The sequence below is a fragment of the Capra hircus genome, unplaced genomic scaffold (assembly GCF_001704415.2).
Source record: "Capra hircus breed San Clemente unplaced genomic scaffold, ASM170441v1, whole genome shotgun sequence".
Classification (NCBI taxonomy): domain Eukaryota; kingdom Metazoa; phylum Chordata; class Mammalia; order Artiodactyla; family Bovidae; genus Capra; species Capra hircus.
The window spans coordinates 12,366-17,724 of NW_017193350.1; the positions used below are offsets into that span (position 1 = coordinate 12,366).

General features: G+C 45.7%; 1 pseudogene; it reads right to left on the reverse strand.

The window, feature by feature from the left end:
- Window positions 1-1,619: 1,619 nt before the first annotated feature.
- LOC102184619 lies at window positions 1,620-2,656 on the reverse strand (annotated as a pseudogene).
- Window positions 2,657-5,359: the final 2,703 nt, after the last annotated feature.

Below are 5,359 nucleotides of genomic sequence, written 5' to 3' on the forward strand. Positions count from 1 at the left end.
AATGAACTGACCTGTTCCCAGAATTATGCAACTGCTGCCATGAAATGGAGGACTCCACTAGTCCATTCTCTCTCTCCACTTTGAGCAGATCAGCTTTTATCATGTGAGACTTGCAGGCAAGTTTCAGAGGAGGGACCTGTCAAGGCTTAGGGCACTCTGCCCCCAAATATACCACAGTGGTGCTGATTGTTTTGAATTCAAGTTACTTAAGAAGCAGCCAACAGAGGAGGGACATCCTGCTACCCCCGATTTCTGCATCCCTGAGAGCAGGAAATACATCTCATATGAAGGATATACGGCCTGCATCTGGAGGCAGAGGGAAACCCTTCTAACCAGAAATAGGCAGTTCAAGCAGAGAAGCCTGTATACACAAACCTTGTTAATTCTTTAGTTTACTACACTGGGTACAGATCCTGTTTAGATTCCTTACTAGTTGAGTACCTTACACCTAAGTGGATTTGTCCTGTCAATTCCTCACAAATTGTTTTGTTGTCTACTAAATAAAGAAGCTGCCTGCTTTGCCCACTTCTTAGGTCCCATTTCTATGACACTTCTTGTGCACATGAATTGCAATTTGTCTCTTGTTCTCCTGTTACCCTGTCTTGTGTCAAATTTACTAGTAGTCTGACCACAAGAATTCAAAGAGGTAAAGGGAGGAATGTCTTGCTTCCCTACATACCTCAAGGGAGTTCACCCTTACATCTCAGAAACTCCCTGGAGACAATGTGCGTAGAACACCAGTCTGTGCACTGGAATCTCCTGCATTGAGATAAGAGCAGAGACACCTTAGATTTCTGTCTGTTAGGGGCCAAATTGTGTCCCCTCCACAAATGCATATTGTAGAGTACTTCAGAATGCAACTGTAGTTAGAAATAAGGTCTTTAAAGAGATGGTTGAGTTAAAATGAAGTCATTAGGGTGGGCCATAACCCAGTGTGACTATCAGAAGAAATTGAGACACAAAAGGAGGCACCAGGGATATATGCACTCAAAAGGAATGCCAGTGAAGAGGGTAGCCACCTGACAGTCAAGGGAAGAGGCCTCAGGGTTATCCAGCCCTCGTCTTGGACTTGCAGCCTCTAGAACTCTGAGAAAATAAACTTCCGTTGTTTCAGCCACCCATTCTGTGGGTTTTTGTGTGGAGAGACTAACAGATCTGTATGTTACCCCAGGTAGAAATTTCTTCCTGGATAGTCTTTTTACTTTCCTGTCATTCCTAAAGGCTATCTCAGGATCTTGCTTATGTGATTGTAGCTCCTTCTTTCTAAAGTTGTATGGGGATAGGCTAGGTCTTGACCTTAGCCTCACCAGCACTAGCATAGGTCCTTTCAAAGAGCAGGTGCTCAAAAAATAAATGAAGACAGTAAGAGGTCTAACTTGTTAAGGTTTAATACCTCCTGCATTTTTCAAGAAGCATATCGAGGTATAAATTATTTAGTTTTACAAAACAGAAGACCGAAAAGATGGAGAACAATCAAGGTTGATCATGTTTTGAAACATTTTTCATTTTATTTTTTCATTCCATTGTCCCAGCAGTTTTATTGCGGGATTGCTTCCCATTTCGGCAAAAGTCCCTATATTGATGTCACATTTTCTTATCTGGATGATCTTTTAAAACTCTTAGTCTTCGGTAGGGGTGGGAGAAGCTGCTGGACATAGCAGTGGATCATGCCTGGAAGGGACAGTGGTGCCAGGCCTGGCTGGAACTGTGGCTCGAGCTCTCTCCTCCTCATCTCACAAAGCTTCTTCATATTGTGATGAGAAGGCACTTGGGACCCTATCATTGACTTTTGCCAAAAATTCCAGGACTTTCATTTTGCTGGTTTCAGCATGGGCTCGTGGGCCCCACAGGAACTCGTAACGTGGAGGATCGCTGTGGGGCAACCTGGCGGTACTCCAGGTACTTCATCGTCACTAAGTCTCTGGTGATGAGCTTCCTGGCTCTCCGTAGATGAAATGTTTTCTCCCAGCGTATACTCGCATCATATTCAAGAATTTCCAGATGTCTTCCTCAGTGGCACAGTCGCCCTTCATGAAGATCATACCCAGAACTGTCATCAAGAGACCAGTCTTAGGTAAGCCCCTACCATCCCACACCCTCCCATTGTTGGGCAGGTTCAGTTTGCTGACAAGGTCATAGGAGAGGATGGTTGAGTCAACTTTCTTCAAGTCAACTGCAAAGACAGCCTCAATGTGTTCAGAGGCTCTATTGAGAATCTAGGCAAATCGGTCAAGGTATCTTGGGTGGATAATCTTCAGCATGTCTTCCTCATGATGGGCTGCTTCATTTTATACTTACACAGAAGGAACTGCTCCAACAAACCTGTCATGCTGTTCAGAGTATCACGGTAGGTGTTTTCGGTAGAAGATGGGGAACGTGAATCTTCCTCATCTTGACTGGTATCTTCTTCATCAGATGTTGGGTCAGCAGTAGTTGAAAAAGTGCTGGTAGTAGATGGGGCTTCCAAAGACCCCTGGGAAGTGCTATTTGACCCAGTAGCTGATGAGCTCTGTGACTTATCTTCTAGAAGAGAAGAGGTAGAGGGAAGCTCTTCCATTACTGCAGTGGACTGAACTCCCTTGTGACTCTGGGGCTCATATCGGGCCTGGTGGCGTTTCTCACGGATGCAGAGCTTATGAGGCTGACCCCGAGGCATGATGACTGCTCTGGGAGACAATGATTAGAAGTGTGAGTAGGAGGGCAGGTGATAAGGGCCCACAGGATGACAAAGGTAGAGTGTGCGGCCGCAGCAGGGGAATACCACCTTGATTATCAGGAAGGCTACATTTGTGGTTTTCTTGAGGGCACTGTTCTGAAAACACCCAGGGTTCCTATTCTCTTAATCAGCCTGTCCTTTGGGAAACATATTGAAGGAAATTAGAGTGATCTTTAGGCTGCATCCTGCTACCCCTGCCTCAGGCATGCTGGGAGACAGAAGGGGCTGGTAGTCTCCTACACAGAGGCATCTGTTATTTCACATTCAAGACCACCAACCCAACTAGTGGCCAGTCATAGGACCTATTCCCTCTGCTGTTCTGTAGTTGGCATCACAAAGCTCCCTGGGATTTCTGAGAAGTAAAGAGGTCCTCACCGCATCACCTCAGGCACTAGTTATCACCCAGTACTGAGTGCACACTGAGAAGTTTTCTGTCCCTGCCTCTGGAGTCCTCAACACGAATTAAGAGTGCTTCCTTTGGTTCCCCATAGGGCCTGGTGTCCCCACCCCTTTCTTGGAATGGTGTCTACACCTTCATACTAAGGGTTTCACCTCCGACACACCTGATACAAATAAATGTTGGTGGAACTTCAGCTTGATAGCTCTGCCCTGGTTCTTCAAGGGCTATAAGGACCAGGGCTGGATTCATTATCACTTCTTTTTATTGGTAGATGATCCCTCAGTCCTTGCTTTGACCTCTGTTGTGGCCTGAAATTCTACCCTCCCTTCCCCTTAGGTCCGCCCCTTCTACTACTATACTTTCTTATAGTAGGACAAGCATCTCCGTGAGACCCCTAGTAGAAAGTAAGATTCTCCTCATCCGTCCATACCCGTCCCTGGTCTTCTGAGGCGCAGAGGATGAGATGAATCATACGGTTATGGGGTGTGTGGTTCCCTTCGTCTTCAGTGTATTCAGTTGGTTTCTGGAAAACCTGGAAATAATCCCACTGCTGGCCCTAGGCTATACCCCTGGGACCATGTCCCAACCCCCCCCCTTGTGACATCATAGAAGGAAATGGGCATGTCATGTCAACAATGAGCAGGTATCCCAGGGATGCCATGAAGGGCAGGGTTCTGTGGGATTTCCTCAGAGTTCTGAGGTCAGGGGCTTTCATACGTCCAAAGTTTGACTCCTGGCAGGGTGTGGGGCTCCTTTGTTTACATAAGGGAGCTCTCTTCAGACTAAGCTCCTCCCTCCCTATGATGCCCGAGAGGGAAAGTCTGGGAATGCCACACGAGTCTGTTCCTACCTGTGCCTTTAGGGATGACATCAGGATACAAGCTTCTTGGGGCCCTCCGTGTTCAGTGTAGGGGTATGACCTGACTCAGGTGCCTCACCTTGACTCCTGGGGGACTCTGGATTTCCACTTTCTTTCAACCCAAGGTGACCCATGTAGAGCAAAGACCATGTCCTTGCAAGCCCTGAAGAGAAGTGAGGGAATGTGCAGCCTGGCAGCCCTGTCTTGGCCTTCTGAGAGCAGACACAGGCCAGTCTCTCTGTGACTTCAGTTCCTCATTCATCTGTCTTTACCTTGACTCCTGTCTCTTCTATGAAAGACTTCTTGGGAAATGCCACATCTTTGAAAAGTCTTAGTCTGCCTGCACCAAAATCTCACAGAGAATGGGTTGAGTCCCAGGAGTGATGGGGAAGCTGCAGTCCAGGAGGTGGCCCCAGCATAGGTGGTGTGCTATCAGAGAAAACACAGTGATCTCTTCCTTCTCTTCTCTGACCAGACACAGCCTCTTGTAGAACCTTTACTCTAACAGATTTACTCTCTGAAAGGAAGGGGCTCAATTAAATGATTTTGTGCATCCCTGATCTTTTTTGGTTTACTGATGTTTCCTTTTGTCACTGAATGCTGTCTCCTTCTTTATTGTACTCCACTTTAATATTTTGTTACTTATTTCTTGGGCTTTTATTCCAAAACCATGTTTGGGGTATGAAATTCTGCTATTTAGGGTGTGAAATACCTTTTTTGACTAATGTTCAGAAAGAGGAAGTGACCCAAGGTTGGCCTCATCCTGGAAGAGTGGCACAGTTTGGGCTGTATAGGAATTCAGTGCCGGGGTTCAGTCCAGCTCCTATCATTTATGAGCTTTAAATTGACCTTCTTTATTCCAGCTTCTTTATCTGCAAATTGTGTTTGAAAAAGTCTATAGTGTAGGACCACAGACATGTGTGATGTATGTAAATCACCTGGCACAGTATGAGACAAGCTTTGGTACATTGAATGAATGGCAGTTATTACGAAGGTGATTTTGACCTCGAATGATCACAAACTTCCATCACATAATTTTATTTCCAGGCTATATTAGAGAATATGCAGCTCCAAACAATAATCAAATCCACATCAGCACTAATGCTCCCAAGCGAGTAAAACTAAGTGGTATTTCCCTATTTGAGCACCTGTTTTACGATGTGTTTGGGGTTATCTTCTCCGCATGGGTGAAAGTACAAGTTCATTTGTCTCAAGGACCAACAACTTCCCTCTCAGGTGCTGTTTTTTGTCCAAACCACCCCTAAATTAAGCCCACTGACAGTAAAAATTGAGCCCACCCTTAAAGTTTGCCAAATTACACTAAACACAACCTAATTAAACTGCCCATTAAACAGAGCAAGTTCGGGTGCTCCCATCCCGGAAA